The sequence below is a fragment of the Heterocephalus glaber genome, unplaced genomic scaffold, assembly GCF_053883595.1.
Source record: "Heterocephalus glaber isolate CG9 unplaced genomic scaffold, H.glaber_assembly_v1.0 deba00001457, whole genome shotgun sequence".
In the NCBI taxonomy this organism is placed as follows: Eukaryota; Metazoa; Chordata; class Mammalia; order Rodentia; family Bathyergidae; genus Heterocephalus; species Heterocephalus glaber.
The window spans coordinates 40,092,637-40,105,726 of NW_028258305.1; the positions used below are offsets into that span (position 1 = coordinate 40,092,637).

The window sequence follows — 13,090 nt, forward strand, 5'->3', positions numbered from 1 at the left end:
CCTCAGAGCTCTGCCACCACCTCTTCCAGGGTGCCAGCAGTGGAGAACAGAGTGCTCCTCAGGCAGCAGTGCCCAAGTGCAGGCCATCCCTGTGACCAGTAACCCCTTCCCACACTGTCCCCCAGGCTCATCTGCCCAAGGCCTGTCTTTGTCATCCTCTGTTCCTTGTCCCCATGTGAAAGCATGTGACTGTCCAGGCTTCTCCATCTCACAGACTAGAGGGTTCCTTTTGCTTTACACCTCTTCAGTCTCCTCCACACAAGCTCTCTAAAGATTTCAGAGTCTCTCCCAGCCTCCGCGGGGGAGTAGGTTTCGGACATCCCAGCACACAATGGCCACTGCTAGAACTCTCAGGAGCCTGGCCTCCCTCTTCCAGAGGGCTGCAGGACCCTGGCTTCCACCTCCTCCTGGCCTCTGAGCTAGAACAGAGCCAGTCCCCCCGCCCTGGGATCTGCAGACTGTCCTAGGATGGTAGGTAACTCCCTCTGTTCCTGAGAACCCTGTCTGTCTCTTTCTGAGCTTTCACTGTAAACTGTGAGCAAAGTAAGGGATGAAACCACCTCCCCACCACCACCTTTGTCACACGCTCACTGTAAATGTGCACTGTGCTGGCCCTTTGACATACATTTTCCAATGCAGTATTTACAACAGCCCTATGAATTAGCTTCCCACTGTACAGATAAGTAAACCAACAGAAAAACTGGATAATGTACCAGAAGTCACCCAGCTAGTAAGTGGTGAGATCAGGTCTTAAACCCAGCCCTGTCTGACCTCAGGCCATTTCCTACTTTGTCCCAGTAGAGAATACATGTGCGCAGTTGTGTGAATAGCAATAAAAACAACAGAGGGGCTTCACTGCAGGTGAATAGGCAATGAGCCTGCCGATTTTTATAAACACATATTAACTCCATTAATTCCAAATACCGAGTTGTACTGTGACATTTCCACATATGTACATAACATACTTTGATCCCTGAAAGGTGCCAGAGCTGGCCTGGGGATGGAGCTCAGGGATGGACCTCTTGCCTAGCATGTGGCATGTGCGAGGCCCTGGGTTCAAGCCCCAGGACCAAAAAAAAACATGACAATGCTAACGAAAAGAGCAGAGGCAGGATTTAAAGCTCTTTCTGTGCCACTTCTCCCTGGTCATCACCCCCATGCTTCCTGCCTGTCAGAGATTAGCCCTTGGAGCTCAAAAAGTGACTTCTCCTAGGGCCAGAGAGGCCTTAGGCCTCAGCCTCCTGCACACGAGAACAAAGTGGGAGTCCTGTTCTTGGAGCTCAGATGACAACAGAGTAGGACTGGCCTCCGGGCTGGCCTAAAGGACAATCACAGCAGCAGCTGGCACAGCCCCATGAACCGCTCTCCCCTGAAGGCTTCTGACCTCAGCCCAGTGTAGACAGCAAGGCTGGATCTGGGGGCCCAAGATGGTGCCAGAAACCCTAGAATTTCACATATGTTCTCTTCCCCTTTCCTGAACCCCCTGCAAGATCCTTTCTTAGGAAGAAGAAACAGTGCATTGACTTGTGATTTAGTCATGTTTCATCCCATTTGCTTTTCCCCAGCTTCTAAACCACAACTTGGCTGAGGAATTCATGTCCACAATGTAGGCTCTGAATAGTTTTGTGTGGGGAGAGGTTTTGAAAAGAAAAGAAATCGGTATCTACTTGTCGGACGGAATGTATGAAGACATCCTGGAGGAATGCAAGGGCTCCTCTAACTGTTGGGGTCCCTGGGCAGTTTGGGCTGTGAATCATCCCGCATGGGTACAGATTCCTAAGAAATGAAGGCTCGGGTGACATCATCCTTGCGAGATGGGCCGGAGTCTGTTGTGCTGCTCAACAAGATCTTGCCTTGGAGATCTTCATCACACGGGAGTTCTTCCAAACCACACTCAATACCCATCATTCCTTCTTGCTCACCCATGTTTCTGTCAAGTGGAATTTGGTGAGCTAGGGCTTTCACAAGCCTGCTTCCCCTCCCGCCTGCAGGGCACACTTGGGACAGCATGTGCTCCTCACCTGCTCACCCATGACAGTGTGAGCAGTCAGCACTTGCTTCAGCCATGGGCTGGGCTTGGCATGGCATTGGATCAAAGGACACAGGGTCATGAGGAAGCCAGCATAAGAGAAGGCAGTACCTGACCTAGGCTAGTGGGATCACCAAAGCACAGGGCCCTGAACACAGCATGCCAGGAAGTCAGTATGTGCTGACTAAGCCTATCCCTGGAGCAGTCTTAGAACACTGGGGCTCATCCAGGAAAGGGTCCAAGCCCAAGTGTCTCCATGAGCAAAGACCCAGAAGTAGCTAGGAAGAAGCAAGAGGTGAAACTGGAAGAGTAGTACAGGGAACCTCATGTGACAGGTTAAGGAACTTCAAATGTATCCTGAGGAAGATGAGAAACATCCAAAGGGCCCTAGGCCTAGAGGGAGGTGGCAGCTGCTGCAGTGTAGAGGATGGATTGAAAGGGACCCAACGGGAGGCAGAGTAAGCAGTCAGGAAGGGATGTGCTCCTCTAGAGGTGACGTGGACATGAAGCAGGGCAGTGGGACTAGGGACGGAGACGAGAGGACAGACCTGAGAAACACTCAGGATTTAAACTTGGCAGCTGGTACTTAGGTATATAGGAGAGAAATCCCAAAGACCCCAGGTTTTCAGTGTGAAGATGCCACAACTAACAAAGCAGAGTTCAACGGTCAGTTTGGTTGTGCTGAGTTAGAGTTGCTCACAAGAGACATGAGCCTGGTAGAACAGGCTCACAGGTGAAATACAAGGTATGGTTGAAACATAATGTGAATGTTTAAATTATTTTTTGAGTTATAACAGACACATTGCCATTAATTCCCCTCAGAACACTCCCCCTTGCTCCCAACACATGGATCCCATGGAGCTTGCCATTTTCTGAAGTAGTTCTAGAAGTCTGAAGTTTTCATGTGTGTTATTGGTTGCACTGTCATAGCTGCCTCAATGTCCTGAGGCATTACATTAAACACATTTACCTTTCAAGGTCATTTTGACTTTGGAAAAGAGTCAGAAGCACACAATTTAGCCAAGCATGGTAGTGCATGCCTGTAGTCCCAGCACTCAGGAGGCTGGGGCAGAAGGATTGCTGTGAGTTCAAGGCCAGCCTGAACTATATAAAGAGACCCTGTCTCAAAAAAAAAAGTCACACAATGCCATTTCCAGTGAATAAGATGGATAATGATGCACCATAATGTTTTTATGAGCTTCCCTTTCCATTAAAGGCCCCTTGGCAGCAACATTCACCATGTTTTGTATCACACCTCATAAAGCCATGAAAGAGGATTTCCAGAACTGCTTCAGAAGGTAGCAAGAATAGTGTTGTAAGTGTTTGAAGTGAGGGGGGTAATTTGAGATGGATTCATGGCAATTTGTATGCACTGTACAGTAACAAAATTGTTTTTAATTTAAACTTTCACTGTATATTTTGATCGCCCCCTTGTATATACAAATCCAAAGGTAGAGTCTGGGCTAAAGAAACGGGTTTAGGACTCATAATCACACTAGTTGAAGCTGTATTAGTAGTTGAGACACCCAGGGAATGATGGGGAATGAGAATGACGGTGAGGCCAGGATGGAACCCAAGGGAAACCAACGTCAGTGGAATGGAGGAGAAAGAGGGACCCATGATAAAGAACGAAGGATGGGCCAGAGCAATACCAGGGACCAGAAGGCATGCCCTCTTGCTCTGTGCTCCTTCCTCGATCAATTTCACAGTGCTTCTCCCCTCCTAAACCTTCACCTGTGCTCTCTGGCCATTCTGTGCATCATAAATAAGCTTTTTCACATCCTTACCTCCCTGTACAGCCCTCAAAAGTGACACTAAAAACAGCTCCTGACACTGAAGCCCATTTATTGCAGCTTCCAGCCATCCCTTCTCTCCCCTCCTGGAAAGCTTCCCGCATTGCTGAGGCTCATGCCATTTGGTTACAGCACCTCAGACTCCTTTCCTGAGCATTCTCTAGCACTTTGCTTCCTGAGTCACCATTTTTCTCCACCCTGATGCTCCCGTCATGCAGGGAGACGCCGGTACCCTCCATTTCCAAATCCATAGTTCCTGAGTGCCCGCCACCTGGGTGACTCTTCATCTCTGCTCAGCTTCAAACTGCCACTCCCACAATGGCTGCCAGGATCTTGATGCCTGCCTGGAACCACTTCACTGCTGCGGTGATAAACCCGTGTCCTAAGTGTGACCACAGCCAGCCCGCTCACTTCTACACTGTTCGCTTTCCTCGGATATCTCCATTTTCTTGTTGAGCACCTCCTGGTTTTCCTTCCTCCTTAACCTGGTTAGACTCCCTGGCTGTTCATCTGAAATGTTCTTTTTTGAAATGTCTGACTCCCTTGTTCCCCTGCTTGCACCCTGCACCTGCTCAGGACAGCTCTAGTTCCCGTTCTCTTCAGAGCACCTGACTCCAGCTCAGAGGAAAACGGGCCCCATGTAGAAGATCAGCACTAGAGAGTCATGGTTTGCACTCTGTCACCCCTGCCATTCTTCATCGACACAGAAAACATAAGCCCTTCCCACGGGGAAATGGGAAAATGTGAGCAGTACCCAAAGCCCAACCGCTTTTCCCAGAAGTAGCATCTCCACCTGTTCTGTTGCTGGATTCTCTCACAGATGACCTTGCTACAAATCTTGACTGCCATTTACCACCTTTTTTCCCTTTGTTTTATGCTGGGCGCGCTGCTCATCCTCCTGGACTCCCAGCTTCCTCGGCCTTATTGTAAGGACCCCACAGGGTTTCCGGTAGGTTTGGTAGGGCCTTACGCGTATTGGAAGCTGGCCCCACACGTTGCCTCTCAGCTTTTGCCCTTGGGGTTGTCTTACCAGCCATTCACTGCCCACCGCCTCGATGCTGCCCCGCTCGGCCCCCTTGAAGGCCCGGGTTTACCCTGACGCAGGTTTTGCTGTTCTTTCACTGCACTGATAACCAGCGGCCTCCCAGGGACCACAGGCCAGAACTTCTCAGAACCTGGAGTATGAGGGACCTCGGGAAAGCAGGGATTTCGGAATGCCACGTCCATTCTGTGCAAGCAGCTCTTCCTTAAGAGGAAATCATTCTGAGAAGGCAATGAATAGTAGCCACATGAGTAGCTGTGTGAAGGAAGATGGATTATACCCTCACCCCTTTGGGCACAAAAATAATTTTCAGTGAAAGGTTAAAACCGTCATGTTGTATCAATGAGAACTGTTCCATTATTCCAAGAATGATTGATTGGAAAATACTTCACTTACAGGAACATCACAGTGATACAATACAGCTTCTACTTTTAAAGCACTTTACATTTGAAAAAAAAAATCTTACCAACGTGTAAAAATAGTAACACTGAAGATGTGAATCAACAGCCAAGTAGTTTATCGGCACTTGAAAGCCTTGTGGTATAAATAGATTCAACAATGGGAGTATGAAGTAACTCTGGGCCATGGCAGCCTAAAGTCGCGCGTGGCTCACCTTGGGAGAGACCTCGTGAAGAGAAGAACTGACGGACCTAGGACCACGAGGTTGGGGCAACTCAAAGTACTAGGCTGGGCACTGGGAAAACACGGGCGACAGATGATCAGTGCCCTAAAGAGCGTTCAGATTTTCCTGGGCCACAGGCCTGTACACAGAGAAGCACAAGGTATTCAGGGTCCTGAGAAATACAGAAAGGTACTGAAAAGAGATTCTCTTCAGCTCAGTGATTTCCTTCCCTTTGTCCTCCTCCCTCCTGCCTGCCTGCGGCCCACAAACACCTACTGGATGGTTTAACTTGAACAGAGCAAGGAATCAGATGTATGCACCTCTGCTCTTACTAGCGACCAGGGACAAAGTATTTCGGGTCTCTGAGATTGGAATCCCGCATCTGAGGGGGCTGGCGGTGGGGGTCACTGTAAAGATGAAATGAACTCAGTGTCCTGTGTATGGATATAAAGGAGGTGGCTTTGCTGCCTGAGGCGGTGCGGCTTTGCTGCCTGAGGCGGTGCCGCTTTGCTGCCTGAGGCGGTGCCGCTCCGCTGCCTTCTTACCCCTCCGCTTCTCTGTAAGGAGTGGCACTTTTTCACCTCTTGCACACTTAAAGGCAGAGCTTTTAAACCACTGTTGGGTGTAATGTGGCTTTAGATGTCTGACCGGAAGGCCCTGTCGGCCGGGGCCGCTCTATGTCTGTTTGGCCCGACTGCTGCCCTCTTTTGTGAAGAACGTGGAACCTCGTGCGTCTTGCTCCTCGTACCGGAGAGTTGGCTCATCGGCAGGCAGCAGTTGCGTACTCACGACTCTGAAGGGATTGTGTAACCATGAGGGGTTACCAAGAAAACATGTAGATGAGATTTCTGACCTCTCAGAAGAGTCTAACACGTAAGGAATGCCTCAGCCAGGGTTCTTGGTTAAAAACAAAAGAACCAGCTGTGGCTGTACCGTTGCAACAGTTCCGCCACTGATGTCTTGAACTGCAGTTTGTCAGCAGTCACTGTCACAGCCAGGAAGTGTCCCCCAGTCCCCGCAACTTTCAAGCTTAGCCCTGGGTTGCAGAGGAAACTGTCCCAGTTTCTGGGGTGTTCCCAGACACAGGAGGGAGTTTCTCTCAGGTCGCTCCACAGTGACTTCTGGCAGGGGCCCACATAAATTTTTTTTTTGATACCAGGGATCGAACTCAGGACCTTGGGCTTGCGAGCCAGGTGCGGTGCCACTGAGCTAAATCCCCAGCCCCACATAATTTTTTTTTTTTTTTTTTTTTGGTACCGGGGATCAAATTCGGGTCCTTGCACTTGGGCAGCAGGCGGCGAAACCACTGAGCTAAATCCCTGGCTCCATAATTTTTTTTTAAAGATTGAAATCATGCAGAGGCAAAAAGTTGTCCCATTTGGAAATTTACATAGTGACGTGTTCAGGGTTTGAGGGGGTTGTCTTTTGTTTTGGCTATTGTTGGTTTTGGGGGTGGGTTGGTTGGTTGGTTGGTTTTTTGAGACAGGGTCTTGCTATGTAGTTCAGGCTGACTTTGCACTCACTATATAACCCAGGCTGCCCTTGAACTTGCAACAGTCCTCCTGCCTCAGCATCTGAGTGCTTGGATTACAGGTAGGTGCCACCATGCCCTGCTTCAGGTTTTAAATTCTTTAATAATGTTTTTAATTTTTAATTTTAAAAATATCTAGCCAGGCATGGTGGTACACTCCTATAGTCCTAGAACTCAGGAGGACAAGGCAGGAGGATCACTGTGAGTTTGAGGTCCGCCTGGGCTACCTAGTGAGTTCAAGGCCAGCCTGAACTACATAGCAAGACCCTGTCTCAAAACACAAACAACAGAGTGGGGATTTGGCTCAGTGGTTCCGTCGCCTGCCTTGCAAGCACGAGGTCCTGAGTTCGATTCCCAGTACCAAAAAAAACAACAACAACAAAACACAAGCACTCCCATACTCTTAGCCTAGTTTCACTAGTTATTCACATTGTGCCATGTGTTTTATTGATAATTCTCAAAATACATAAATATCTTTTTTTTTTTTGTCAAGTGAGATTTTTATTGGAATTGAATTGAACCTGTTGTTGAGTTTGGCAGAATTGACATCTCAATAATAATGAGTGTTCTAGCCCATTAATTTCTCACCCTTATTTATGTTTTTATTAATTCTTCTTTCTTTAGCAAAAGTATGTGGACCTTACACACATTTAGTTAAATTAAGACCTAAACACTTCATATTTTTATATTCTTGTAAATGGTATTGTTTTGAAATTTTTGATTTCTTATTGTTCATTGTTGGTATACAGAAATGCAATTTTTTTTATTGACTTTGTACCTGTTACCCAGCTAGTAGCTTTTGGCTGAATTTCTTAGGATTTCTACATAGGTCATTATGCTATCTTCATTTTTTTTTTTTTGGTACCAGGGATCGAACTCCGGTCCTCGTGCTTGCGCAGCAGGGAGCGAAACCACTGAGCTAAATCCCCGCCATTATGCTATCTTCAAAGAAAAAGCGACTTCGTCCTTTCTAGTGTATATACCTTTCTTCTTGTCTTTTCACACTGGCTAGGCAATCCAGTACAATCCTGAGTACAAATAGTAAGGACAGAGATCCTGGGTTTGTCCCCAATATGCAGGACAAACCATTTAGTCTCTCTCATTACATGCGATGTCCACTGTAGATCTTTCACAAATACTGTCAAGATCAAGTTACACTTTCTATTTCAAAAGGCCTGAATTTTTTATCATGAATGACTGTAAAATTTTTACTTTTTTTTTTTTTTTTTTTTTTTTACTTTTCTTGCTCCTGTTGATACTGTAGTAAGTTTTGTTCTTTGTGATGCTTCAGTTTGAATCTGAGGCCATGGACAATGCTAGGGAAACACTGCCATTGAGCTACACCCCCAACCTATATATTGAACTATATTGACTTTGCATAAATGTTAAGCCACTCTTGAATTCCTTGGGTCAATTATACTTGGTCATGATTTGTATATGATTTTATGAATATATATGTATGTATATACATACATATATATTCAGTTCACTTTTAAAAATTTAAGATTTTAGGGGGCCAGGGATTTAGCTCAGTGGTTCTGCCGCCTGCCTCGCAAGCACAAGGATCCGAGTTCGATCCCCAGTACCAAAAAAAAAATTAAGATTTTGAGCTGAGCATGGTGCCACATGCCTGTAATCTCAGCAGTCTGGGTAACTGAGCTACCAAGATTGCGAATCCAAGCCCAGCCTGGGCAATTTAGTGAGACCCTGTCTCAAATTTAAAAATTTTTAAAGCTAGGAATGTAGCTCAGTGAAACACCCTGGGTTCAGACCTCAGTACTACACACACACACACACACACACACACACACACACACACAAGATTTTGCATTTATATTCATGAGAGATGTTGATCTATGTTTTTTTGTTTGTTTTTGAGACAGGGTCTCACTATATAATTCAAACTGCCCTTGAACTCACAGTGATCCTCCCACCTCAGCCTCCCAAGTGCTGGGATTATAAGTGTATACCACCATGCCCAGCAGATCTATTTCTTTTCTTGTAATGTCATTGTCGGGCCTTGGTATCGTGGAAATGCTGGCCTTACGAAATGATTTGGAAAGTGTTCGCTCGACCCTTCTATTTTCTGAGTCTGTATAGATTAGTATCACTTCTTGCTTAAATGTTTGCAAGAATTCTCCAGTGAAGACACCTACTTAGAGTTTTCTTTGTGGGAAAACTTCCCACTTTCTTGAATGTATATATTTTTTTAACACAGTGTGTTTATCAGCTTTTCATCTCTGTGACCGGACACCTGAGAAAAACAAGGGGAGAAGGACCTGTTTTGGCTCATGATTTCAGAAGTTTCAGTCCATAATCACCTGGCTCCAATGCTGTTAGGCTTGTGGTGAGGCAGAAACATCAGGGCAGAAAGGTGTGGCAGAGCAAAGCTGCTCACCTTACGACACCAGGTCCCAGAGAGAACAGGAAAGAGCCCAAGAGGGAGGGCTGGGGACAACACATAGCCTTTAAAGGCACAACTCCAGGACCCACTTCCTCCAACTGAGCCTCACCCCCTAATAGCCATTCAGCTATGAACCCCTCCGTGGATTTCAATGAGGTCAGTGCCCTCGCATTGCAATACTTTAGTTCCTTTTAATTTCTTTCTGTTTTACATTCCCTGTCACTAGTGTCTGTATTTCATTTAGTACTTGCACAAGTTGACTTACTGCTTTCCATGCATGAGAACATCTGGTATTTGTCTTCCTGTGTCTGGTTTGTTTCAGTCAACATAACATTTTCCAGTTCCATCCATGTTGCTGCAAATGACAGAATATCATTCTTTTTTGTGACTGAGTAGTATTCTGTTGTATAAAAATCCCATATTTTCTTTCTCTCTTCTTCCATCAAAAGGCATTTGTTGGGCCGGAGATGTAGCTCAGTGCTTCCATCACCTGCCTTGCAAGCTAAGGACCGGAGTTCGATCCCCAGTACCAAAAAAAAAAAAAAAAAAAGGCATTTGTGTTGGCTCCATGTTTGGGCTATTGTGATTAGTACTACAATAAACATGGGGTGCAAATGTCTTTTTTATATAAAGATTTCATCTTCTTTGGGTGTGTAGGTAGTAGTGTAATTGCTGGATCATAGGATATTTTTAGTGTTTTGAGGCATCTCCATACTGTCTTCCATAATGACTGTACTAACTTAGAGTCCCACCAACAGCAGATGAGAATTCCCATTTTTCCATATCCTCACCAGCAACTGTTATCTTTTTTTTTTTTTTTTTGGTACCAGGGATCAAACTCGGGTCCTTGCGCTTGCGCAGCAGGCAGTGAAGCCACTGAGCTAAATCCCCGGCCCTAATTGTTATCTTTTTGATGATAGCCATTCTAACCAGAACTCTCCTTCCCATTTTAGAACTGGAAGAACTTAATTTTGCTGTCTCTCAGCAGTGTAGAGTACTGTGAATGAAAAAAAATTAAATTGTGAAAATCCTTCATGCCCAAATAATACAGTTCTGCCAAACTGCTTCACTGGCTTTGGCAATGGTGAAAAGCAATTTAAGTGGTTACAATCGAATGTTTTCACATACCAGTACAATATTTCCTTTACTTTTTCTTATAAATTTTTAAATTGAGACATAATGTTAGTACATCCCTATGGGGTACATTATGGAAATTCGATATATGAATACAATGCGTATAATCAAATCAAGGTGATGAGCATTTCCACCTCTTCAACCATAATCACTGTCGTGCACTGGGAACTTCATACTCATCTAGTCATTTTAAGATGTATCATAGACTGTTTTAACAAATAGTTACCCTACTATGCTATAGAAGAACCAAAAGTAATTCCTTCACTCTGTTTTGATGGTCTTTATTAAACTTCTCTCCTTTCCCCTCCACTTGCCCTTCCCAGTCTCCAGTGAGCTCTGCTCATTCTGTTCTTCTACAAGATTGACTTAACTGATTTCCACAGATGAGAACCTGTGCTATGGTACAATATTTCCAAATGTTTTTTTAAAGTCTTGTCTGAAGCCAGCTAAATGCCCTGTTAGCCAGCAGGAACATGAGAAACGAATTCCTGTCCATGAGGCAGCTTCCCCCTCAGCCACGTGCTGTGTTCTGGTCAGGATGCCAGGTCAAAAGGAGTCACAGGGCCGGGGATTTAGCTCAGTGGTTCCACTACCTGCCTCACAAGCCCACGGTCGAGTTCAATCCCCAGTACCAAGAAAAAAAAAAAAAGGACTCACAGAGGTGTGGCTTACCTGGTCATTATATATTTTTATTATCTTAAAATTTTTTTAAATATTACAAGCTTATATAAAATCAATATAAAAGTACATAAAGGAAAAAAGATTATTGCCCTCACACCTTGCAAATAAGAAAAACAAGTGTAACAACTTGATACCTATCCATCCTTCTTCTTCTCTGTGTTCTTAAAAAAATACATGAAAGGGCGGGAGATTTAGCTCAGTGGTTTCACTGCCTGCTGCACAAGCGCAAGGACCTGAGTTTGATCCCCGGTACCAAAAAAAAAAAAAAATACATGAACACTCATATACTATAGGTACTTTTCTTTTTTCCTTCTCTCATTCCTCCTCTAAATGAGATTATACTGAAACCTTTTTTTTAGCTTAACTAATGGACATTTCTCTAGGGTATGTACACATACTGCATAAACTGCATACTTTTCCATAATGAGAATGTATCATTTATTCATCCATTCTCCTACTTGATAGTCAGTGGTCTGCCTTTGGAGACAATGCCGCAGTCAGCATCTCTGTCTGTAGATCCCTAAGTTGTAGGAGCTCTGGATTCTGTTGGAGTCCTGGAAACAGGGTTGTTCAGTCAGGGCAGACCGAACAATGAAACCAAATGCTCTGTAAGATTAATATGTACTGTACTAATAAGACATGTGCTTATGGAAAAAGCACAATAAGCTCTTTGGAATTTGGAGACAGGATCTCACTAAGTCTCTAAAACTTGTGATGCTCCTGCCTCAGCTTTTCAGAATACTGGGTCAGGTGTGTGACACTTCACCCAGTTGATCTGCCTGTAATTTAATTTTGTGCGTAATGTAAGGAGGACTCAGGTCTTGGAATCTTAGAGTTTGCTATAACTTTTTTTCCCCTGGTATTGGAGATTTGACCTGGGGTACTCCACTGAGCTACAACCCCCCCCCCTTTTTATTTCCTATTTTGAGATTTACTAAGTTGCCCAGGCTGGTCATGAACTTGCGATCCTCTTGCCTCAGCCTCCCAGAGTGTTGGGTTTACAGGTGTGTGCCACTGCACCTGGATTTCTGTTCATTCTGATCCTTCTTCCTCTGGTGTCTTTGTTCTTTAAGGCCTGCCTTCTCTCTAAAAATCTAGCTTAGACTATAAGGACTTTCTTCTTCAAAGGAGGCTTTCTTCCAAGCTTAATATCTAATAGCATTTATGAACTGCCACAGTATTCAGCACTTAATCCACAGTAGATTTTGCTTCTTTCCTTCTGCCCATCACTGCTGAGCACACAGCTCTCTGAGTACTTCAGCTATAGCTGACACAGTCTAAGGAGAGCTGAAGAACAGCCTCAGGATTTGTCGTGCAAGTCTTGAGTCTCAGGAACCAGCAACAGTGAAAAACCGGAAATACCCCTGACAGGTGTTAAATGCCAGAATTTTTTCAAGTGAGACTGTGTAGTCACATTTAAATTGTTTTAAGCATAGCTGTCAGATGAACACATGAGGAGTGTCTCCCTATCTGAAGGCAGAGGACGATGGACTTCATGGTGTTTTCTCTTTGCTTCTCTATGGCCTTCTCCAACTTGGATTGTGGAAAATGGAAAGAAACCTGCCAAGTCCCTGTAGTTAGTTTATGAATAACATCTGAACGTCTCTCACCACTCTACATGCATTCATTGGTAATGGAGAAATGACTAATTCTCTGGTTAGGCAGAGAATATACGAGATGACCCTGGGGCAGCTTGTAATAGAGCAGAAAGCAAGCATTCAAAACAGAATGATTGAGCTGTGTATGTGGGGGGCCTGGGAGACAAACGAAAAAAAGCTCCCAGTGGCCAAAGCTAGAACAGTTTGAACAACAAAATGATGTACTGGATAACAGCCCAAATATATATCCATGAGC

The 13,090-nt window shown here is 45.0% G+C and overlaps 1 protein-coding gene across 6 annotated transcripts in view; it reads left to right on the plus strand.

Annotated features, from left to right (window-relative positions):
• Rbks (ribokinase) overlaps positions 1 to 13,090 on the plus strand; it is a 117,418-nt gene that overhangs the window by 89,622 nt on the left and 14,706 nt on the right. The window lies entirely within an intron of this gene.